Genomic DNA, 26,753 nt, shown 5'->3' with positions numbered 1-26,753 from the left:
CAAACAAGGAGAATTGGAACTACTAACACAGGAAAAGAAATATGATGTCATTGGAATCACTGAAACTTGGTGGGACAATACACATGATTGGAATACAAGACTAGAAGGATACAACTTATTTGCAAGAAACAGACTTGATAAACGAGGAGGGGGTGTCGCATTGTATGTTAGAAACGCGTATATCTGCACAGAGATTGAAGCTTCAGAGACTGGGAGTTCTGTGGAAACTGTTTGGGTAAGAATACAAGGACAGAACAATGGAAAGGACACCATTGTAGGCATTTACTACAGGCTGCCTGTGCAAGCTGAAGCTATGGATGAACTCTTTATGCATCAAATGGCCAAGTTCTCCAAAAAATATGACATAGTTGTCATGGGAGATTTCAACTATCCAGACATTTGTTGGGAATCTCTCTCAGGCAAAACTAACAGGTCAAGGAAATTCTTATCCTCTCTTGCTGACAACTTTATCTTCCAAAAGGTAAGGGAGAAAACAAGGGGAACTGCTACCTTGGATCTAATCCTTATAAACAGGGAGGAAATGGTTGAGGAGGTAAAAGTGGCTGGGACCCTAGGAGGTAGCGACCATGCTATTTTAGAATTTTGGATAACTAGAGGCGGAAGACCTGTGAAGACTCAGACGTCAAGGTTAGATTTCAGAAAGGCAGATTTTAAGGGATTCAGAAAGAGAATTGGAGGGATCCAATGGCTGGATATCCTTAAAGACAAAAATGTCCAGGAAGGATGGGAAATCTTGAAAAATGAAATTCTCAAAGCACAGTTGTTAACAATTCCGAAAAGAGGGAAGAATAGGAAGCAGTTAAGGAAACCAGGATGGATGAACACAGAACTTAAGCACATGCTAAAAAGGAAGAAAAAAATGTTTATAAAATGGAAAGAGGGAGGCATATCTAAAGAAGAATATAATGCTGTCTGCAGAACCTGCAGGGCACAAATCAGATTAGCTAAAGCTGAAAATGAATTGAGGCTTGCAAGAGATGTCAAAAGCAATAATAAAGGATTTTGGGGATATGTCAAAAGTAAAAGAAAAGTCAAAGATGCTATAGGATTTTTACAGGATGAAAATGATGAAATGGTAAGACAGGATGTTGAGAAGGCTGAACTTTTAAATTCCTATTTTGCATCTGTTTTCTCTCAGAAAGGAAATGTAACATCAACTGTTATTCACTGTCCTATTAAGGGAATAGAAGAATCCAGGATATCTATAAACAGAAAGATAGTGAGGAAACACTTAGCTAGCCTAAATGAATTCAAGTCTCCAGGTCCAGATGAATTACACCCCAGAGTACTGAAGGAGATAGCAGAAGAAATTTTTGAACCCCTCTCTATAATCTTTGAAAATTCTTGGAGAACAGGAGAAGTGCCAGAAGACTGGAGAAGAGCAAATGTTGTTCCTATCTTCAAAAAGGGGAAGAAGGTGGACCCAGGTAACTATAGGCCGGTGAGTCTGACTTCTATACCAGGAAAGATCTTTGAACAAATTATTAAACAACATGTATGTCAATACCTGGATAAGAATGAAGTGAATAAACAGAGTCAGCATGGGTTTGTAACTAATAAGTCATGTCAGACTAACTTAATTTCCTTCTATGACGGTATCACTGATTGGGTGGATCAAGGAAATGCTGTAGATATAGTATATCTTGACTTCAGCAAAGCATTTGACAAAGTCTCTCATACAATCCTTATTGAAAAAATGATTAAGTATGGAATGGACAAGGCAACTGTTAGGTGGATTCATAACTGGCTTAGTGATCGGACCCAAAGAGTGGTCGTAAATGGCTGCACATCCAGTTGGAAGAATGTCTCAAGTGGGGTACCACAGGGCTCTGTCCTGGGCCCTGTATTGTTCAACATCTTTATCAACGATTTAGATGAAGGAATTGATGGTAAACTGATTAAATTTGCTGATGACACAAAGCTAGGAGGGATAGCTAATACTAGAGAAGAGAGAGAGAGGATTCAAAAAGATTTAAATAAACTGGAGAAGTGGGCAGCAACTAACAGAATGGTTTTTAACAGGGAGAAATGCAAAGTACTACATCTGGGCAATAAAAATGGAAAAAGCATATATAGAATGGGAGGAATAGGGCTAAGTGACAGCACATGTGAAAAAGACTTGGGTATACTAATAGATCACAGACTGAATATGAGTCAACAGTGTGATGCAGCAGCAAAAAAGGCAAATGCAATTCTAGGATGTATTAACAGAAGCATACAGTCTAGATCACGTGAAGTCATTATTTCCCTCTACTCCTCTTTGGTCAGACCTCATCTGGAATATTGTGTCCAGTTTTGGGCACCACATTTTAAAAAAGACATCAACAAACTGGAGCAAGTTCAGAAAAGAGCGACCAGAATGGTGACCGGTCTGCAAACCCTGTCTTATGAGGAAAGGTTGCAGGATTTGGGAATGTTTAGTTTGCAAAAGAGAAGACTGAGAGGAGACTTAATAGCTGTCTACAAATATCTAAAGGGCTGTCACATTGTAGAAGGATCAACTTTATTCTCATTTGCACAAGGAAAGACTAGAAGCAATGGGATGAAACTGAATGGGAGGAGACACAGATTAGATATTAGAAAAAACTTTTTGACAGTTAGAGTGATCAATGAGTGGAACAGGCTGCCACGAGAAGTGGTGAGTTCTCCTTCAATGGAAGTCTTCAAACAGAGGCTGGACAGACATCTGACTGGGATGATTTAGTGAATCCTGCTTTGAGCAGGGGGTTGGACCAGATGGCCCAGGAGGTCCCTTCCAACTCTACGATTCTATGATTCTATGATTCTATGATTCAATAGGGCCCAAACTATCAAAAACCAGCGGTTTCAATGAACACACATTTCTTGGTAGAATCATGCAGGACTGAAATTTTTGATGTTTTTCTACTCCTCTCATGAGCCCAAACAAGTCTCTAAAAGCATGAGTTTGCAACTACTTTACTTTTGGAGAAAATTCAAAACATTCATTATTCAATAGAGCCCAATAGCAAAAATCAGGTTTTGAATGAAGAATCACATTTCTTGGTAGAATCATGCAGGATTGAAATTTTTGATGGTTTTTTACTCCTCTCAACAGCCCAAACAAGTTTCTAAAAGGATGAGTTTGCAACTACTTTACTTTTGGAGAAAATTCAAAACATTCATTATTCAATAGGGCCCAAAATATCAAAAACCAGCGGTTTGAATGAACACACATTTCTTGGTAGAATCGTGCAGGACTGAAATTTTTGATGTTTTTCTACTCCTCTCATGAGCCCAAACAAGTCTCTAAAAGGATGAGTTTGCAACTACTTTACTTTTGGAGAAAATTCAAAACATTCATTATTCAATAGGGCCCAAAATATCAAAAACCAGCGGTTTGAATGAACACACATTTCTTGGTAGAATCGTGCAGGACTGAAATTTTTGATGTTTTTCTACTCCTCTCATGAGCCCAAACAAGTCTCTAAAAGGATGAGTTTGCAACTACTTTACTTTTGGAGAAAATTCAAAACATTCATTATTCAATAGAGCCCAATAGCAAAAACCAGCGTTTTGAATGAAGAATCACATTTCTTGGTAGAATCATGCAGGATTGAAATTTTTGATGGTTTTTTACTCCTCTCAACAGCCCAAACAAGTTTCTAAAAGGATGAGTTTGCAACTACTTTACTTTTGGAGAAAATTCAAAACATTCATTATTCAATAGGGCCCAAACTATCAAAAACCAGCGGTTTCAATGAACACACATTTCTTGGTAGAATCATGCAGGACTGAAATTTTTGATGTTTTTCTACTCCTCTCATGAGCCCAAACAAGTCTCTAAAAGCATGAGTTTGCAACTACTTTACTTTTGGAGAAAATTCAAAACATTCATTATTCAATAGAGCCCAATAGCAAAAATCAGGTTTTGAATGAAGAATCACATTTCTTGGTAAAATCATGCAGGATTGAAATTTTTGATGTTTTTTTACTCCTCTCAACAGCCCAAACAAGTTTCTAAAAGGACGAGTTTGCAACTACTTTACTTTTGGAGAAAATTCAAAACATTCATTATTCAATAGGGCCCAAACTATCAAAAAACAGCGGTTTCAATGAACACACATTTCTTGGTAGAATCATGCAGGACTGAAATTTTTGATGTTTTTCTACTCCTCTCATGAGCCCAAACAAGTCTCTAAAAGGATGAGTTTGCAACTACTTTACTTTTGGAGAAAATTCAAAACATTCATTATTCAATAGAGCCCAATAGCAAAAACCAGCGTTTTGAATGAAGAATCACATTTCTTGGTAGAATCATGCAGGATTGAAATTTTTGATGGTTTTTTACTCCTCTCAACAGCCCAAACAAGTTTCTAAAAGGATGAGTTTGCAACTACTTTACTTTTGGAGAAAATTCAAAACATTCATTATTCAATAGGGCCCAAACTATCAAAAACCAGCGGTTTGAATGAACACACATTTCTTGGTAGAATCATGCAGGACTGAAATTTTTGATGTTTTTCTACTCCTCTCATGAGCCCAAACAAGTCTCTAAAAGCATGAGTTTGCAACTACTTTACTTTTGGAGAAAATTCAAAACATTCATTATTCAATAGAACCCAATAGCAAAAATCAGGTTTTGAATGAAGAATCACATTTCTTGGTAGAATCATGCAGGATTGAAATTTTTGATGGTTTTTTACTCCTCTCAACAGCCCAAACAAGTTTCTAAAAGGATGAGTTTGCAACTACTTTACTTTTGGAGAAAATTCAAAACATTCATTATTCAATAGGGCCCAAAATATCAAAAACCAGCGGTTTGAATGAACACACATTTCTTGGTAGCAAGTCTCTAAAAGCATGAGTTTGCAACTACTTTACTTTTGGAGAAAATTCAAAACATTCATTATTCATTAGAGCCCAATAGCAAAAACCAGCGTTTTGAATGAAGAATCACATTTCTTGGCAGAATCATGCAGGACTGAAATTTTTGATGGTTTTTTACTCCTCTCAACAGCCCAAACAAGTTTCTAAAAGGATGAGTTTGCAACTACTTTACTTTTGGAGAAAATTCAAAACATTCATTATTCATTAGAGCCCAATAGCAAAAACCAGCGTTTTGAATGAAGAATCACATTTCTTGGTAGAATCATGCAGGATTGAAATTTTTGATGGTTTTTTACTCCTCTCAACAGCCCAAACAAGTTTCTAAAAGGATTAGTTTGCAACTACTTTACTTTTGGAGAAAATTCAAAACATTCATTATTCAATAGGGCCCAAACTATCAAAAACCAGCGGTTTCAATGAACACACATTTCTTGGTAGAATCATGCAGGACTGAAATTTTTTATGTTTTTCTACTCCTCTCATGAGCCCAAACAAGTCTCTAAAAGCATGAGTTTGCAACTACTTTACTTTTGGAGAAAATTCAAAACATTCATTATTCAATAGAGCCCAATAGCAAAAATCAGGTTTTGAATGAAGAATCACATTTCTTGGTAAAATCATGCAGGATTGAAATTTTTGATGGTTTTTTACTCCTCTCAACAGCCCAAACAAGTTTCTAAAAGGTCGAGTTTGCAACTACTTTACTTTTGGAGAAAATTCAAAACATTCATTATTCAATAGGGCCCAAACTATCAAAAAACAGCGGTTTCAATGACCACATATTTCTTGGTAGAATCATGCGGGACTGAAATTTTTGATGTTTTTCTACTCCTCTCATGAGCCCAAACAAGTCTCTAAAAGCATGAGTTTGCAACTACTTTACTTTTGGAGAAAATGCAAAACATTCATTATTCAATAGAGCCCAATAGCAAAAACCAGCGTTTTGAATGAAGAATCACATTTCTTGGTAGAATCATGCAGGATTGAAATTTTTGATGGTTTTTTACTCCTCTCAACAGCCCAAACAAGTTTCTAAAAGGATGAGTTTGCAACTACTTTACTTTTGGAGAAAATTCAAAACATTCATTATTCAATAGGGCCCAAACTATCAAAAACCAGCGGTTTCAATGAACACACATTTCTTGGTAGAATCATGCAGGACTGAAATTTTTGATGGTTTTTTACTCCTCTCAACAGCCCAAACAAGTTTCTAAAAGGATGAGTTTGCAACTACTTTACTTTTGGAGAAAATTCAAAACATTCATTATTCAATAGGGCCCAAACTATCAAAAACCAGCGGTTTCAATGAACACACATTTCTTGGTAGAATCATGCAGGACTGAAATTTTTGATGTTTTTCTACTCCTCTCATGAGCCCAAACAAGTCTCTAAAAGCATGAGTTTGCAACTACTTTACTTTTGGAGAAAATTCAAAACATTCATTATTCAATAGAGCCCAATAGCAAAAATCAGGTTTTGAATGAAGAATCACATTTCTTGGTAGAATCATGCAGGATTGAAATTTTTGATGGTTTTTTACTCCTCTCAACAGCCCAAACAAGTTTCTAAAAGGATGAGTTTGCAACTACTTTACTTTTGGAGAAAATTCAAAACATTCATTATTCAATAGGGCCCAAAAAATCAAAAACCAGCGGTTTCAATGAACACACATTTCTTGGTAAATTTTTGATGCCCAAGCAAGTTTCTAATAGGATGAGTTTGCAACTACTTTACTTTTGGAGAAAATTCAAAACATTCATCAATAGGGCCCAAACTATCAAAATCCAGCGGTTTCAATGAACACACATTTTTTGGTAGAATCATGCAGGACTGAAATTTTTGATGTTTTTCTACTCCTCTCATGAGCCCAAACAAGTCTCTAAAAGCATAAGTTTGCAACTACTTTACTTTTGGAGAAAATTCAAAACATTCATTATTCAATAGAGAACAATAGCAAAAATCAGGTTTTGAATGAAGAATCACATTTCTTGGTAGAATCATGCAGGATTGAAATTTTTGATGGTTTTTTACTCCTCTCAACAGCCCAAACAAGTTTCTAAAAGGATGAGTTTGCAACTACTTTACTTTTGTAGAAAATTCAAAACATTCATTATTCAATAGGGCCCAAAATATCAAAAACCAGCGGTTTGAATGAACACACATTTCTTGGTAGAATCGTGCAGGACTGAAATTTTTGATGTTTTTCTACTCCTCTCATGAGCCCAAACAAGTCTCTAAAAGGATGAGTTTGCAACTACTTTACTTTTGGAGAAAATTCAAAACATTCATTATTCAATAGAGCCCAATAGCAAAAACCAGCGTTTTGAATGAAGAATCACATTTCTTGGTAGAATCATGCAGGATTGAAATTTTTGAAGGTTTTTTACTCCTCTCAACAGCCCAAACAAGTTTCTAAAAGGATGAGTTTGCAACTACTTTACTTTTGGAGAAAATTCAAAACATTCATTATTCAATAGAGCCCAATAGCAAAAACCAGCGTTTTGAATGAAGAATCACATTTCTTGGTAGAATCATGCAGGATTGAAATTTTTGATGGTTTTTTACTCCTCTCAACAGCCCAAACAAGTTTCTAAAAGGATGAGTTTGCAACTACTTTACTTTTGGAGAAAATTCAAAACATTCATTATTCAATAGGGCCCAAACTATCAAAAACCAGCGGTTTCAATGAACACACATTTCTTGGTAGAATCATGCAGGACTGAAATTTTTGATGTTTTTCTACTCCTCTCATGAGCCCAAACAAGTCTCTAAAAGCATGAGTTTGCAACTACTTTACTTTTGGAGAAAATTCAAAACATTCATTATTCATTAGAGCCCAATAGCAAAAACCAGCGTTTTGAATGAAGAATCACATTTCTTGGTAGAATCATGCAGGATTGAAATTTTTGATGGTTTTTTACTCCTCTCAACAGCCCAAACAAGTTTCTAAAAGGATGAGTTTGCAACTACTTTACTTTTGGAGAAAATTCAAAACATTCATTATTCAATAGGGCCCAAACTATCAAAAACCAGCGGTTTGAATGAACACACATTTCTTGGTAGAATCGTGCAGGACTGAAATTTTTGATGTTTTTCTACTCCTCTCATGAGCCCAAACAAGTCTCTAAAAGGATGAGTTTGCCTAAAATCTCTTTTTGACCACGCTTCTAGTATTGGATCGTTCCCCAAAGAAATGACGGAGGCAACTATCATTTTGATCCCCAAAGACATTAGAAACCCAGAAGAAGTTAAAAATTATCGTCCGATCTCTTTAATTAACACTGATATTAAAGTATATTCGAAAATTTTAGCGGATCGATTAAAGAATCTTTTACCTGATCTTGTTAAAAATGATCAAGTAGGGTTTGTCTCCGGAAGACAAGTAACAGACGGTACCAGAAGAATCTTGAACTTGTTTAACATAGCTAGCTCTAATAATCTCCCTTCACTATTTATCTCGTTGGATGCCCAAAAAGCTTTTGATAGGGTGAATTGGGATTATCTTAAAGCTACTTTACTAAAGTTTGGTTTTGACAATCGCTTTATAACATCTATATTTGCATTGTCCTCTAATACTAATGCTAAAACCTATACTAATAATCACCTTTCTAGGAATTTCAACATCACTAATGGAACAAGACAGGGCTTCCCCCTTTCGCCCCTTTTATTTGCCTTGGCAGTCGAGCCCTTGGCGGAAATGATCAGACAATGTACTGATATTTCGGGTTTTAAAACAAAAAATTATCATAACAAATTAACCATATTTGCTGACGACCTTATGTTATCAGTCACTGATACGGCTAATTCACTTAACGCTTTAATCACCATTTTAGATGAGTTCTCTAAGGTCTCATATTTTAAAATAAATCCCCAAAAATCTAAAATAATACATTTTAATTTACGTCCCTCTAAAATTGAAGCCTTTAAAGAATTATCTGAATTTTACTGGGAAGATTTTGAACTAGAATACTTGGGGATAATTTTCCCTAAAGATTTGAAACTCATTGTTTCTAAGAATATGGAACATCTCAGTAAGAAAATCTTAAAAGACCTTTCTGGTTATAATAATTGCGATCTATCCCTGATGGGAAGAACCTTGGTAATAAAAACATATATTTTACCTAAAATTCTTTTTGTACTTAGGAATTTACCTCTTACGATTCCCACTTCCCTTTTATTTAAAATCCAAAAAGCAATTAACCTTTTTATCTGGAAAGGGAAGAAACCTAGAGTTGCTACTGAAATTTTATATAAGAAAAAGAGAAATGGAGACCTTGCACTCCCCAATATTCAAATCTATTTTCAAGCTTCTCTTATTCTTCAGAGTCAACAGTGGTTTTCTACGAAAACACTTCCCGCTTGGTTGGACCTTGAGCTAGAACATTATGGGACTAGTTCAATATCAGATTTTTTCTTTAAAGATCTGCTATCTCCTTCGATCATTACTTATCAACATCCTGTTGTAAATTCTATACTGACTATGTGGAGGAGTTTCACAAAATTAAAGAAAGGCGACGACAGGAAAAGCATTTTGAAAAAATTCCCATTAAAATTATTATCAAAAATATATAAATGTCCAGTTCCAGAGGAGTGGTGCAGCTTTAAAATTAATACGGTAGGGGATTTATGGGACGGACAAAATTTTTTACCCTTTAATGAAATTAAAAATAAATTTCATGTCCCGTCTACACATTTCACCTCTTATCTACTTCTGAAAGATCTTCTGCGGAAATTTTTGACTAGTAGAGCTTTGAATTCGGATATTGTGGCCTCCATGTTTGCAAATGTTGCTCTTAAGTCGACTTGGAGTCTTAAAAACATATATTCCCACCTTAATGACGACACCGAACTCTTTAAAAATGTATACATTCAAAGATGGGAAAGGGATTTTAACATAAAATTTGATGAAGACCAATGGGGGAAGACCATAAGGTTTTCAAATGCATCTACTATTTCTGCGACTTTACAGGAGTCTTTCTTTAAAACTTTAATTAGATGGCATTACACTCCGATTAGGTTAGCTCATATAGATAATAAATACTCCCCTCTATGCTGGAGGAATTGTGGTTTACCAGGTAACCTGTACCACATTTTCTGGAGCTGTCCTAAATTGAAGAGATTGTGGAAAGAAGTTACGAATCATATAAATACTCTCTCTGACAACGCAGTGAAGGTCAACCCACAAATGGCATTACTTTCTTTGGGCACTGAAGAAATAAATCCTGTTATTCGATTTGTAATGATACATACTTTTTTGGTGACCAAAAACGCTATAGCTTTCTGGTGGCTTAAAACTGATTTACCTTCTTTTGCTGATATTTTAGGTAAATTACGGACTCATAATTCTATGGAGAAAAGATTTGCCTTTATTAATGGTACTCTCCATAAATATCACACTAAATGGGATGTTTGGAATTTGAAATTTTCTTAATTTATGTTATCTAACATTCTACTGTAAACTCAATATGACAATGTTGGTTCCTTTTTTGAGAGAATTGCATTCAAGCGATGTATTATATTTGTTTCTTATGTACACTACTTGTATTAAACAATTTTATTTAATGTGTGATGTAACACGTAGAGTAGAGTTCTCTACTTTTTACTTTGTCCATTTACCCTTTCCCTCTATACTTGAAACTTTAATAAAAATATTTAAACAAAAAGGATGAGTTTGCAACTACTTTACTTTTGGAGAAAATTCAAAACATTCATTATTCAATAGAGCCCAATAGCAAAAACCAGCGTTTTGAATGAAGAATCACATTTCTTGGTAGAATCATGCAGGATTGAAATTTTTGATGGTTTTTTACTCCTCTCAACAGCCCAAACAAGTTTCTAAAAGGATGAGTTTGCAACTACTTTACTTTTGGAGAAAATTCAAAACATTCATTATTCAATAGGGCCCAAACTATCAAAAACCAGCGGTTTCAATGAACACACATTTCTTGGTAGAATCATGCAGGACTGAAATTTTTGATGTTTTTCTACTCCTCTCATGAGCCCAAACAAGTCTCTAAAAGCATGAGTTTGCAACTACTTTACTTTTGGAGAAAATTCAAAACATTCATTATTCAATAGAGCCCAATAGCAAAAATCAGGTTTTGAATGAAGAATCACATTTCTTGGTAGAATCATGCAGGATTGAAATTTTTGATGGTTTTTTACTCCTCTCAACAGCCCAAACAAGTTTCTAAAAGGATGAGTTTGCAACTACTTTACTTTTGGAGAAAATTCAAAACATTCATTATTCAATAGGGCCCAAAATATCAAAAACCAGCGGTTTGAATGAACACACATTTCTTGGTAAATTTTTGATGCCCAAACAAGTTTCTAAAAGGATGAGTTTGCAACTACTTTACTTTTGGAGAAAATTCAAAACATTCATCAATAGGGCCCAAACTATCAAAAACCAGCGGTTTCAATGAACACACATTTCTTGGTAGAATCATGCAGGACTGAAATTTTTGATGTTTTTCTACTCCTCTCATGAGCCCAAACAAGTCTCTAAAAGCATGAGTTTGCAACTACTTTACTTTTGGAGAAAATTCAAAACATTCATTATTCAATAGAGCCCAATAGCAAAAATCAGGTTTTGAATGAAGAATCACATTTCTTGGTAGAATCATGCAGGATTGAAATTTTTGATGGTTTTTTACTCCTCTCAACAGCCCAAACAAGTTTCTAAAAGGATGAGTTTGCAACTACTTTACTTTTGGAGAAAATTCAAAACATTCATTATTCAATAGGGCCCAAAATATCAAAAACCAGCGGTTTGAATGAACACACATTTCTTGGTAGAATCGTGCAGGACTGAAATTTTTGATGTTTTTCTACTCCTCTCATGAGCCCAAACAAGTCTCTAAAAGGATGAGTTTGCAACTACTTTACTTTTGGAGAAAATTCAAAACATTCATTATTCAATAGAGCCCAATAGCAAAAACCAGCGTTTTGAATGAAGAATCACATTTCTTGGTAGAATCATGCAGGATTGAAATTTTTGATGGTTTTTTACTCCTCTCAACAGCCCAAACAAGTTTCTAAAAGGATGAGTTTGCAACTACTTTACTTTTGGAGAAAATTCAAAACATTCATTATTAAATAGGGCCCAAACTATCAAAAACCAGTGGTTTCAATGAACACACATTTCTTGGTAGAATCATGCAGGACTGAAATTTTTGATGTTTTTCTACTCCTCTCATGAGCCCAAACAAGTCTCTAAAAGCATGAGTTTGCAACTACTTTACTTTTGGAGAAAATTCAAAACATTCATTATTCATTAGAGCCCAATAGCAAAAACCAGCGTTTTGAATGAAGAATCACATTTCTTGGTAGAATCATGCAGGATTGAAATTTTTGATGGTTTTTTACTCCTCTCAACAGCCCAAACAAGTTTCTAAAAGGATGAGTTTGCAACTACTTTACTTTTGGAGAAAATTCAAAACATTCATTATTCAATAGGGCCCAAACTATCAAAAACCAGCGGTTTCAATGAACACACATTTCTTGGTAGAATCATGCAGTATTGAAATTTTTGATGTTTTTCTACTCCTCTCATGAGCCCAAACAAGTCTCTAAAAGCATGAGTTTGCAACTACTTTACTTTTGGAGAAAATTCAAAACATTCATTATTCAATAGAGCCCAATAGCAAAAATCAGGTTTTGAATGAAGAATCACATTTCTTGGTAGAATCATGCAGGATTGAAATTTTTGATGGTTTTTTACTCCTCTCAACAGCCCAAACAAGTTTCTAAAAGGATGAGTTTGCAACTACTTTGCTTTTGGAGAAAATTCAAAACATTCATTATTCAATAGGGCCCAAACTATCAAAAACCAGCGGTTTCAATGAACACACATTTCTTGGTAGAATCATGCAGGACTGAAATTTTTGATGGTTTTTCACTCCTCTCAACAGCCCAAACAAGTTTCTAAAAAGATGAGTTTGCAACTACTTTACTTTTGGAGAAAATTCAAAACATTCATTATTCAATAGGGCCCAAACTATCAAAAACCAGCGGTTTCAATGAACACACATTTCTTGGTAGAATCATGCAGGACTGAAATTTTTGATGTTTTTCTACTCCTCTCATGAGCCCAAACAAGTCTCTAAAAGCATGAGTTTGCAACTACTTTACTTTTGGAGAAAATTCAAAACATTCATTATTCAATAGAGCCCAATAGCAAAAATCAGGTTTTGAATGAAGAATCACATTTCTTGGTAGAATCATGCAGGATTGAAATTTTTGATGGATTTTTACTCCTCTCAACAGCCCAAACAAGTTTCTAAAAGGATGAGTTTGCAACTACTTTACTTTTGGAGAAAATTCAAAACATTCATTATTCAATAGGGCCCAAAATATCAAAAACCAGCGGTTTCAATGAACACACATTTCTTGGTAAATTTTTGATGCCCAAGCAAGTTTCTAATAGGATGAGTTTGCAACTACTTTACTTTTGGAGAAAATTCAAAACATTCATCAATAGGGCCCAAACTATCAAAATCCAGCGGTTTCAATGAACACACATTTTTTGGTAGAATCATGCAGGGCTGAAATTTTTGATGTTTTTCTACTCCTCTCATGAGCCCAAACAAGTCTCTAAAAGCATAAGTTTGCAACTACTTTACTTTTGGAGAAAATTCAAAACATTCATTATTCAATAGAGAACAATAGCAAAAATCAGGTTTTGAATGAAGAATCACATTTCTTGGTAGAATCATGCAGGATTGAAATTTTTGATGGTTTTTTACTCCTCTCAACAGCCCAAACAAGTTTCTAAAAGGATGAGTTTGCAACTACTTTACTTTTGGAGAAAATTCAAAACATTCATTATTCAATAGGGCCCAAAATATCAAAAACCAGCGGTTTGAATGAACACACATTTCTTGGTAGAATCGTGCAGGACTGAAATTTTTGATGTTTTTCTACTCCTCTCATGAGCCCAAACAAGTCTCTAAAAGGATGAGTTTGCAACTACTTTACTTTTGGAGAAAATTCAAAACATTCATTATTCAATAGAGCCCAATAGCAAAAACCAGCGTTTTGAATGAAGAATCACATTTCTTGGTAGAATCATGCAGGATTGAAATTTTTGATGGTTTTTTACTCCTCTCAACAGCCCAAACAAGTTTCTAAAAGGATGAGTTTGCAACTACTTTACTTTTGGAGAAAATTCAAAACATTCATTATTCAATAGAGCCCAATAGCAAACACCAGCGTTTTGAATGAAGAATCACATTTCTTGGTAGAATCATGCAGGATTGAAATTTTTGATGGTTTTTTACTCCTCTCAACAGCCCAAACAAGTTTCTAAAAGGATGAGTTTGCAACTACTTTACTTTTGGAGAAAATTCAAAACATTCATTATTCAATAGGGCCCAAAATATCAAAAACCAGCGGTTTGAATGAACACACATTTCTTGGTAGAATCGTGCAGGACTGAAATTTTTGATGTTTTTCTACTCCTCTCATGAGCCCAAACAAGTCTCTAAAAGGATGTTTGCAACTACTTTACTTTTGGAGAAAATTCAAAACATTCATTATTCAATAGAGCCCAATAGCAAAAACCAGCGTTTTGAATGAAGAATCACATTTCTTGGTAGAATCATGCAGGATTGAAATTTTTGATGGTTTTTTACTCCTCTCAACAGCCCAAACAAGTTTCTAAAAGGATGAGTTTGCAACTACTTTACTTTTGGAGAAAATTCAAAACATTCATTATTCATTAGAGCCCAATAGCAAAAACCAGCGTTTTGAATGAAGAATCACATTTCTTGGTAGAATCATGCAGGATTGAAATTTTTGATGGTTTTTTACTCCTCTCAACAGCCCAAACAAGTTTCTAAAAGGATGAGTTTGCAACTACTTTACTTTTGGAGAAAATTCAAAACATTCATTATTCAATAGGGCCCAAACTATCAAAAACCAGCGGTTTGAATGAACACACATTTCTTGGTAGAATCGTGCAGGACTGAAATTTTTGATGTTTTTCTACTCCTCTCATGAGCCCAAACAAGTCTCTAAAAGGATGAGTTTGCCTAAAATCTCTTTTTGACCACGCTTCTAGTATTGGATCGTTCCCCAAAGAAATGACGGAGGCAACTATCATTTTGATCCCCAAAGACATTAGAAACCCAGAAGAAGTTAAAAATTATCGTCCGATCTCTTTAATTAACACTGATATTAAAGTATATTCGAAAATTTTAGCGGATCGATTAAAGAATCTTTTACCTGATCTTGTTAAAAATGATCAAGTAGGGTTTGTCTCCGGAAGACAAGTAACAGACGGTACCAGAAGAATCTTGAACTTGTTTAACATAGCTAGCTCTAATAATCTCCCTTCACTATTTATCTCGTTGGATGCCCAAAAAGCTTTTGATAGGGTGAATTGGGATTATCTTAAAGCTACTTTACTAAAGTTTGGTTTTGACAATCGCTTTATAACATCTATATTTGCATTGTCCTCTAATACTAATGCTAAAACCTATACTAATAATCACCTTTCTAGGAATTTCAACATCACTAATGGAACAAGACAGGGCTTCCCCCTTTCGCCCCTTTTATTTGCCTTGGCAGTCGAGCCCTTGGCGGAAATGATCAGACAATGTACTGATATTTCGGGTTTTAAAACAAAAAATTATCATCACAAGTTAACCTTATTTGCTGACGACCTTATGTTATCAGTCACTGATCCGGCTAATTCACTTAACGCTTTAATCACCATTTTAGATGAGTTCTCTAAGGTCTCATATTTTAAAATAAATCCCCAAAAATCTAAAATAATACATTTTAATTTACGTCCCTCTAAAATTGAAGCCTTTAAAGAATTATCTGAATTTTACTGGGAAGATTTTGAACTAGAATACTTGGGGATAATTTTCCCTAAAGATTTGAAACTCATTGTTTCTAAGAATATGGAACATCTCAGTAAGAAAATCTTAAAAGACCTTTCTGGTTATAATAATTGCGATCTATCCCTGATGGGAAGAACCTTGGTAATAAAAACATATATTTTACCTAAAATTCTTTTTGTACTTAGGAATTTACCTCTTACGATTCCCACTTCCCTTTTATTTAAAATCCAAAAAGCAATTAACCTTTTTATCTGGAAAGGGAAGAAACCTAGAGTTGCTACTGAAATTTTATATAAGAAAAAGAGAAATGGAGACCTTGCACTCCCCAATATTCAAATCTATTTTCAAGCTTCTCTTATTCTTCAGAGTCAACAGTGGTTTTCTACGAAAACACTTCCCGCTTGGTTGGACCTTGAGCTAGAACATTATGGGACTAGTTCAATATCAGATTTTTTCTTTAAAGATCTGCTATCTCCTTCGATCATTACTTATCAACATCCTGTTGTAAATTCTATACTGACTATGTGGAGGAGTTTCACAAAATTAAAGAAAGGCGACGACAGGAAAAGCATTTTGAAAAAATTCCCATTAAAATTATTATCAAAAATATATAAATGTCCAGTTCCAGAGGAGTGGTGCAGCTTTAAAATTAATACGGTAGGGGATTTATGGGACGGACAAAATTTTTTACCCTTTAATGAAATTAAAAATAAATTTCATGTCCCGTCTACACATTTCACCTCTTATCTACTTCTGAAAGATCTTCTGCGGAAATTTTTGACTAGTAGAGCTTTGAATTCGGATATTGTGGCCTCCATGTTTGCAAATGTTGCTCTTAAGTCGACTTGGAGTCTTAAAAACATATATTCCCACCTTAATGACGACACCGAACTCTTTAAAAATGTATACATTCAAAGATGGGAAAGGGATTTTAACATAAAATTTGATGAAGACCAATGGGGGAAGACCATAAGGTTTTCAAATGCATCTACTATTTCTGCGACTTTACAGGAGTCTTTCTTTAAAACTTTAATTAGATGGCATTACACTCCGATTAGGTTAGCTCATATAGATAATAAATACTCCCCTCTATGCTGGAGGAATTGTGGTTTACCAGGTAACCTGTACCACATTTTCTGGAGCTGTCCTAAATTGAAGAGATTGTGGAAAGAAGTTACGAATCATATAAATACTCTCTCTGACAACGCAGTGAAGGTCAACCCACAAATGGCATTACTTTCTTTGGGCACTGAAGAAATAAATCCTGTTATTCGATTTGTAATGATACATACTTTTTTGGTGACCAAAAACGCTATAGCTTTCTGGTGGCTTAAAACTGATTTACCTTCTTTTGCTGATATTTTAGGTAAATTACGGACTCATAATTCTATGGAGAAAAGATTTGCCTTTATTAATGGTACTCTCCATAAATATCACACTAAATGGGATGTTTGGAATTTGAAATTTTCTTAATTTATGTTATCTAACATTCTACTGTAAACTCAATATGACAATGTTGGTTCCTTTTTTGAGAGAATTGCATTCAAGCGATGTATTATATTTGTTTCTTATGTACACTACTTGTATTAAACAATTTTATTTCATGTGTGATGTAACACGTAGAGTAGAGTTCTCTACTTTTTACTTTGTCCATTTACCCTTTCCCTCTATACTTGAAACTTTAATAAAAATATTTAAACAAAAAGGATGAGTTTGCAACTACTTTACTTTTGGAGAAAATTCAAAACATTCATTATTCAATAGAGCCCAATAGCAAAAACCAGCGTTTTGAATGAAGAATCACATTTCTTGGTAGAATCATGCAGGATTGAAATTTTTGATGGTTTTTTACTCCTCTCAACAGCCCAAACAAGTTTCTAAAAGGATGAGTTTGCAACTACTTTACTTTTGGAGAAAATTCAAAACATTCATTATTCAATAGGGCCCAAACTATCAAAAACCAGCGGTTTCAATGAACACACATTTCTTGGTAGAATCATGCAGGACTGAAATTTTTGATGTTTTTCTACTCCTCTCATGAGCCCAAACAAGTCTCTAAAAGCATGAGTTTGCAACTACTTTACTTTTGGAGAAAATTCAAAACATTCATTATTCAATAGAGCCCAATAGCAAAAATCAGGTTTTGAATGAAGAATCACATTTCTTGGTAGAATCATGCAGGATTGAAATTTTTGATGGTTTTTTACTCCTCTCAACAGCCCAAACAAGTTTCTAAAAGGATGAGTTTGCAACTACTTTACTTTTGGAGAAAATTCAAAACATTCATTATTCAATAGGGCCCAAAATATCAAAAACCAGCGGTTTGAATGAACACACATTTCTTGGTAAATTTTTGATGCCCAAACAAGTTTCTAAAAGGATGAGTTTGCAACTACTTTACTTTTGGAGAAAATTCAAAACATTCATCAATAGGGCCCAAACTATCAAAAACCAGCGGTTTCAATGAACACACATTTCTTGGTAGAATCATGCAGGACTGAAATTTTTGATGTTTTTCTACTCCTCTCATGAGCCCAAACAAGTCTCTAAAAGCATGAGTTTGCAACTACTTTACTTTTGGAGAAAATTCAAAACATTCATTATTCAATAGAGCCCAATAGCAAAAATCAGGTTTTGAATGAAGAATCACATTTCTTGGTAGAATCATGCAGGATTGAAATTTTTGATGGTTTTTTACTCCTCTCAACAGCCCAAACAAGTTTCTAAAAGGATGAGTTTGCAACTACTTTACTTTTGGAGAAAATTCAAAACATTCATTATTCAATAGGGCCCAAAATATCAAAAACCAGCGGTTTGAATGAACACACATTTCTTGGTAGAATCGTGCAGGACTGAAATTTTTGATGTTTTTCTACTCCTCTCATGAGCCCAAACAAGTCTCTAAAAGGATGAGTTTGCAACTACTTTACTTTTGGAGAAAATTCAAAACATTCATTATTCAATAGAGCCCAATAGCAAAAACCAGCGTTTTGAATGAAGAATCACATTTCTTGGTAGAATCATGCAGGATTGAAATTTTTGATGGTTTTTTACTCCTCTCAACAGCCCAAACAAGTTTCTAAAAGGATGAGTTTGCAACTACTTTACTTTTGGAGAAAATTCAAAACATTCATTATTAAATAGGGCCCAAACTATCAAAAACCAGTGGTTTCAATGAACACACATTTCTTGGTAGAATCATGCAGGACTGAAATTTTTGATGTTTTTCTACTCCTCTCATGAGCCCAAACAAGTCTCTAAAAGCATGAGTTTGCAACTACTTTACTTTTGGAGAAAATTCAAAACATTCATTATTCATTAGAGCCCAATAGCAAAAACCAGCGTTTTGAATGAAGAATCACATTTCTTGGTAGAATCATGCAGGATTGAAATTTTTGATGGTTTTTTACTCCTCTCAACAGCCCAAACAAGTTTCTAAAAGGATGAGTTTGCAACTACTTTACTTTTGGAGAAAATTCAAAACATTCATTATTCAATAGGGCCCAAACTATCAAAAACCAGCGGTTTCAATGAACACACATTTCTTGGTAGAATCATGCAGTACTGAAATTTTTGATGTTTTTCTACTCCTCTCATGAGCCCAAACAAGTCTCTAAAAGCATGAGTTTGCAACTACTTTACTTTTGGAGAAAATTCAAAACATTCATTATTCAATAGAGCCCAATAGCAAAAATCAGGTTTTGAATGAAGAATCACATTTCTTGGTAGAATCATGCAGGATTGAAATTTTTGATGGTTTTTTACTCCTCTCAACAGCCCAAACAAGTTTCTAAAAGGATGAGTTTGCAACTACTTTGCTTTTGGAGAAAATTCAAAACATTCATTATTCAATAGGGCCCAAACTATCAAAAACCAGCGGTTTCAATGAACACACATTTCTTGGTAGAATCATGCAGGACTGAAATTTTTGATGGTTTTTTACTCCTCTCAACAGCCCAAACAAGTTTCTAAAAGGATGAGTTTGCAACTACTTTACTTTTGGAGAAAATTCAAAACATTCATTATTCAATAGAGCCCAATAGCAAAAACCAGCGTTTTGAATGAAGAATCACATTTCTTGGTAGAATCATGCAGGATTGAAATTTTTGATGGTTTTTTACTCCTCTCAACAGCCCAAACAAGTTTCTAAAAGGATGAGTTTGCAACTACTTTACTTTTGGAGAAAATTCAAAACATTCATTATTAAATAGGGCCCAAACTATCAAAAACCAGTGGTTTCAATGAACACACATTTCTTGGTAGAATCATGCAGGACTGAAATTTTTGATGTTTTTCTACTCCTCTCATGAGCCCAAACAAGTCTCTAAAAGCATGAGTTTGCAACTACTTTACTTTTGGAGAAAATTCAAAACATTCATTATTCATTAGAGCCCAATAGCAAAAACCAGCGTTTTGAATGAAGAATCACATTTCTTGGTAGAATCATGCAGGATTGAAATTTTTGATGGTTTTTTACTCCTCTCAACAGCCCAAACAAGTTTCTAAAAGGATGAGTTTGCAACTACTTTACTTTTGGAGAAAATTCAAAACATTCATTATTCAATAGGGCCCAAACTATCAAAAACCAGCGGTTTCAATGAACACACATTTCTTGGTAGAATCATGCAGTACTGAAATTTTTGATGTTTTTCTACTCCTCTCATGAGCCCAAACAAGTCTCTAAAAGCATGAGTTTGCAACTACTTTACTTTTGGAGAAAATTCAAAACATTCATTATTCAATAGAGCCCAATAGCAAAAATCAGGTTTTGAATGAAGAATCACATTTCTTGGTAGAATCATGCAGGATTGAAATTTTTGATGGTTTTTTACTCCTCTCAACAGCCCAAACAAGTTTCTAAAAGGATGAGTTTGCAACTACTTTGCTTTTGGAGAAAATTCAAAACATTCATTATTCAATAGGGCCCAAACTATCAAAAACCAGCGGTTTCAATGAACACACATTTCTTGGTAGAATCATGCAGGACTGAAATTTTTGATGGTTTTTTACTCCTCTCAACAGCCCAAACAAGTTTCTAAAAGGATGAGTTTGCAACTACTTTACTTTTGGAGAAAATTCAAAACATTCATTATTCAATAGGGCCCAAACTATCAAAAACCAGCGGTTTCAATGAACACACATTTCTTGGTAGAATCATGCAGTACTGAAATTTTTGATGTTTTTCTACTCCTCTCATGAGCCCAAACAAGTCTCTAAAAGCATGAGTTTGCAACTACTTTACTTTTGGAGAAAATTCAAAACATTCATTATTCAATAGAGCCCAATAGCAAAAATCAGGTTTTGAATGAAGAATCACATTTCTTGGTAGAATCATGCAGGATTGAAATTTTTGATGGTTTTTTACTCCTCTCAACAGCCCAAACAAGTTTCTAAAAGGATGAGTTTGCAACTACTTTACTTTTGGAGAAAATTCAAAACATTCATTATTCAATAGGGCCCAAAATATCAAAAACCAGCGGTTTGAATGAACACACATTTCTTGGTAGAATCGTGCAGGAATGAAATTTTTGATGTTTTTCTACTCCTCTCATGAGCCCAAACAAGTCTCTAAAAGCATGAGTTTGCAACTACTTTACTTTTGGAGAAAATTCAAAACATTCATTATTCAATAGAGCCCAATAGCAAAAACCAGCGTTTTGAATGAAGAATCACATTTCTTGGTAGAATCATGCAGGATTGAAATTTTTGATGGTTTTTTACTCCTCTCAACAGCCCAAACAAGTTTCTAAAAGGATGAGTTTGCAACTACTTTACTTTTGGAGAAAATTCAAAACATTCATTATTCAATAGAGCCCAATAGCAAAAATCAGGTTTTGAATGAAGGATCACATTTCTTGGTAGAATCATGCAGGATTGAAATTTTTGATGGTTTTTTACTCCTCTCAACAGCCCAAACAAGTTTCTAAAAGGATGAGTTTGCAACTACTTTACTTTTGGAGAAAATTCAAAACATTCATTATTCAATAGGGCCCAAAATATCAAAAACCAGCGGTTTGAATGAACACACATTTCTTGGTAGAATCGTGCAGGACTGAAATTTTTGATGTTTTTCTACTCCTCTCATGAGCCCAAACAAGTCTCTAAAAGGATGAGTTTGCAACCACTTTACTTTTGGAGAAAATTCAAAACATTCATTATTCAATAGAGCCCAATAGCAAAAACCAGCGTTTTGAATGAAGAATCACATTTCTTGGTAGAATCATGCAGGATTGAAATTTTTGATGGTTTTTTACTCCTCTCAACAGCCCAAACAAGTTTCTAAAAGGATGAGTTTGCAACTACTTTACTTTTGGAGAAAATTCAAAACATTCATTATTCAATAGGGCCCAAACTATCAAAAACCAGCGGTTTCAATGAACACACATTTCTTGGTAGAATCATGCAGGACTGAAATTTTTGATGTTTTTCTACTCCTCTCATGAGCCCAAACAAGTCTCTAAAAGCATGAGTTTGCAACTACTTTACTTTTGGAGAAAATTCAAAACATTCATTATTCAATAGAGCCCAATAGCAAAAATTAGGTTTTGAATGAAGAATCACATTTCTTGGTAAAATCATGCAGGATTGAAATTTTTGATGGTTTTTTACTCCTCTCAACAGCCCAAACAAGTTTCTAAAAGGATGAGTTTGCAACTACTTTACTTTTGGAGAAAATTCAAAACATTCATTATTCAATAGGGCCCAAACTATCAAAAAACAGCGGTTTCAATGAACACACATTTCTTGGTAGAATCATGCAGGACTGAAATTTTTGATGTTTTTCTACTCCTATCATGAGCCCAAACAAGTCTCTGAAAGCTTGAGTTTGCAACTACTTTACTTTTGAAGAAAATTCAAAACATTCATTATTCAATAGAGCCCAATAGCAAAAATCAGGTTTTGAACGAAGGATCACATTTCTTGGTAGAATCATGTAGGATTGAAATTTTTGATGGTTTTTTACTCCTCTCAACAGCCCAAACAAGTTTCTAAAAGGATGAGTTTGCAACTACTTTACTTTTGGAGAAAATTCAAAACATTCATTATTCAATAGGGCCCAAAATATCAAAAACCAGCGGTTTGAATGAACACACATTTCTTGGTAGAATCGTGCAGGACTGAAATTTTTGATGTTTTTCTACTCCTCTCATGAGCCCAAACAAGTCTCTAAAAGGATGAGTTTGCAACTACTTTACTTTTGGAGAAAATTCAAAACATTCATTATTCAATAGAGCCCAATAGCAAAAACCAGCGTTTTGAATGAAGAATCACATTTCTTGGTAGAATCATGCAGGATTGAAATTTTTGATGGTTTTTTACTCCTCTGAACAGCCCAAACAAGTTTCTAAAAGGATGAGTTTGCAACTACTTTACTTTTGGAGAAAATTCAAAACGTTCATTATTCAATAGGGCCCAAACTATCAAAAACCAGCGGTTTCAATGAACACACATTTCTTGGTAGAATCATGCAGGACTTAAATTTTTGATGTTTTTCCACTCCTCTCATGAGCCCAAACAAGTCTCTAATAGCATGAGTTTGCAACTACTTTACTTTTGGAGAAAATTCAAAACATTCATTATTCAATAGAACCCAATAGCAAAAATCAGGTTTTGAATGAAGAATCACATTTCTTGGTAGAATCATGCAGGATTGAAATTTTTGATGGTTTTTTACTCCTCTCAACAGCCCAAACAAGTTTCTAAAAGGATGAGTTTGCAACTACTTTACTTTTGGAGAAAATTCAAAACATTCATTATTCAATAGGGCCCAAAATATCAAAAACCAGCGGTTTGAATGAACACACATTTCTTGGTAGAATCGTGCAGGACTGAAATTTTTGATGTTTTTCTACTCCTCTCATGAGCCCAAACAAGTCTCTAAAAGGATGAGTTTGCAACTACTTTACTTTTGGAGAAAATTCAAAACATTCATTATTCAATAGAGCCCAATAGCAAAAACCAGCGTTTTGAATGAAGAATCACATTTCTTGGTAGAATCATGCAGGATTGAAATTTTTGATGGTTTTTTACTCCTCTCAACAGCCCAAACAAGTTTCTAAAAGGATGAGTTTGCAACTACTTTACTTTTGGAGAAAATTCAAAACATTCATTATTCAATAGGGCCCAAACTATCAAAAACCAGCGGTTTCAATGAACACACATTTCTTGGTAGAATCATGCAGGACTGAAATTTTTGATGTTTTTCTACTCCTCTCATGAGCCCAAACAAGTCTCTAAAAGCATGAGTTTGCAACTACTTTACTTTTGGAGAAAATTCAAAACATTCATTATTCAATAGAGCCCAATAGCAAAAATTAGGTTTTGAATGAAGAATCACATTTCTTGGTAGAATCATGCAGGATTGAATTTTTTGATGGTTTTTTACTCCTCTCAACAGCCCAAACAAGTTTCTAAAAGGATGAGTTTGCAACTACTTTACTTTTGGAGAAAATTCAAAACATTCATTATTCAATAGGGCCCAAACTATCAAAAAACAGCGGTTTCAATGAACACACATTTCTTGGTAGAATCATGCAGGACTGAAATTTTTGATGTTTTTCTACTCCTCTCATGAGCCCAAACAAGTCTCTAAAAGCATGAGTTTGCAACTACTTTACTTTTGGAGAAAATTCAAAACATTCATTATTCAATAGAGCCCAATAGCAAAAACCAGCGTTTTGAATGAAGAATCACATTTCTTGGTAGAATCATGCAGGATTGAAATTTTTGATGGTTTTTTACTCCTCTCAACAGCCCAAACAAGTTTCTAAAAGGATGAGTTTGCAACTACTTTACTTTTGGAGAAAATTCAAAACATTCATTATTCAATAGGACCCAAACTATCAAAAACCAGCGGTTTCAATGAACACACATTTCTTGGTAGAATCATGCAGGACTGAAATTTTTGATGTTTTTCTACTCCTCTCATGAGCCCAAACAAGTCTCTAAAAGCATGAGTTTGCAACTACTTTACTTTTGGAGAAAATTCAAAACATTCATTATTCAATAGAGCCCAATAGCAAAAATCAGGTTTTGAATGAAGGATCACATTTCTTGGTAGAATCATGTAGGATTGAAATTTTTGATGGTTTTTTACTCCTCTCAACAGCCCAAACAAGTTTCTAAAAGGATGAGTTTGCAACTACTTTACTTTTGGAGAAAATTCAAAACATTCATTATTCAATAGGGCCCAAAATATCAAAAACCAGCGGTTTGAATGAACACACATTTCTTGGTAGAATCGTGCAGGACTGAAATTTTTGATGTTTTTCTACTCCTCTCATGAGCCCAAACAAGTCTCTAAAAGGATGAGTTTGCAACTACTTTACTTTTGGAGAAAATTCAAAACATTCATTATTCAATAGAGCCCAATAGCAAAAACCAGCGTTTTGAATGAAGAATCACATTTCTTGGTAGAATCATGCAGGATTGAAATTTTTGATGGTTTTTTACTCCTCTGAACAGCCCAAACAAGTTTCTAAAAGGATGAGTTTGCAACTACTTTACTTTTGGAGAAAATTCAAAACATTCATTATTCAATAGGGCCCAAACTATCAAAAACCAGCGATTTCAATGAACACACATTTCTTGGTAGAATCATGCAGGACTGAAATTTTTGATGTTTTTCCACTCCTCTCATGAGCCCAAACAAGTCTCTAATAGCATGAGTTTGCAACTACTTTACTTTTGGAGAAAATTCAAAACATTCATTATTCAATAGAACCCAATAGCAAAAATCAGGTTTTGAATGAAGAAACACATTTCTTGGTAGAATCATGCAGGATTGAAATTTTTGATGGTTTTTTACTCCTCTCAACAGCCCAAACAAGTTTCTAAAAGGATGAGTTTGCAACTACTTTACTTTTGGAGAAAATTCAAAACATTCATTATTCAATAGGGCCCAAACTATCAAAAACCAGCGGTTTGAATGAACACAGATTTCTTTGTAGAATCGTGCAGGACTGAAATTTTTGATGTTTTTCTACTCCTCTCATGAGCCCAAACAAGTCTCTAAAAGGATGAGTTTGCAACTACTTTACTTTTGGAGAAAATTCAAAACATTCATTATTCAATAGAGCCCAATAGCAAAAATCAGGTTTTGAATGAAGAATCACATTTCTTGGTAAAATCATGCAGGATTGAAATTTTTGATGGTTTTTTACTCCTCTCAACAGCCCAAACAAGTTTCTAAAAGGACGAGTTTGCAACTACTTTACTTTTGGAGAAAATTCAAAACATTCATTATTCAATAGGGCCCAAACTATCAAAAAACAGCGGTTTCAATGAACACACATTTCTTGGTAGAATCATGCAGGACTGAAATTTTTGATGTTTTTCTACTCCTCTCATGAGCCCAAACAAGTCTCTAAAAGCATGAGTTTGCAACTACTTTACTTTTGGAGAAAATTCAAAACATTCATTATTCAATAGAGCCCAATAGCAAAAACCAGCGTTTTGAATGAAGAATCACATTTCTTGGTAGAATCATGCAGGATTGAAATTTTTGATGGTTTTTTACTCCTCTCAACAGCCCAAACAAGTTTCTAAAAGGATGAGTTTGCAACTACTTTACTTTTGGAGAAAATTCAAAACATTCATTATTCAATAGGGCCCAAACTATCAAAAACCAGCGGTTTCAATGAACACACATTTCTTGGTAGAATCATGCAGGACTGAAATTTTTGATGTTTTTCTACTCCTCTCATGAGCCCAAACAAGTCTCTAAAAGCATGAGTTTGCAACTACGTTACTTTTGGAGAAAATTCAAAACATTCATTATTCAATAGAGCCCAATAGCAAAAATCAGGTTTTGAATGAAGAATCACATTTCTTGGTAGAATCATGCAGGATTGAAATTTTTGATTGTTTTTTACTCCTCTCAACAGCCCAAACACGTTTCTAAAAGGATGAGTTTGCAACTACTTTACTTTTGGAGAAAATTCAAAACATTCATTATTCAATAGGGCCCAAACTATCAAAAACCAGCGGTTTGAATGAACACACATTTCTTGGTAGAATCATGCAGGACTGAAA

The sequence above is a fragment of the Dendrobates tinctorius genome, unplaced genomic scaffold (genome assembly GCF_039654945.1).
Source record: "Dendrobates tinctorius isolate UK_male_01 unplaced genomic scaffold, ASM3965494v1 ptg000037l, whole genome shotgun sequence".
Lineage (NCBI taxonomy): Eukaryota > Metazoa > Chordata > Amphibia > Anura > Dendrobatidae > Dendrobates > Dendrobates tinctorius.
This window is presented reverse-complemented; position numbering follows the sequence as displayed.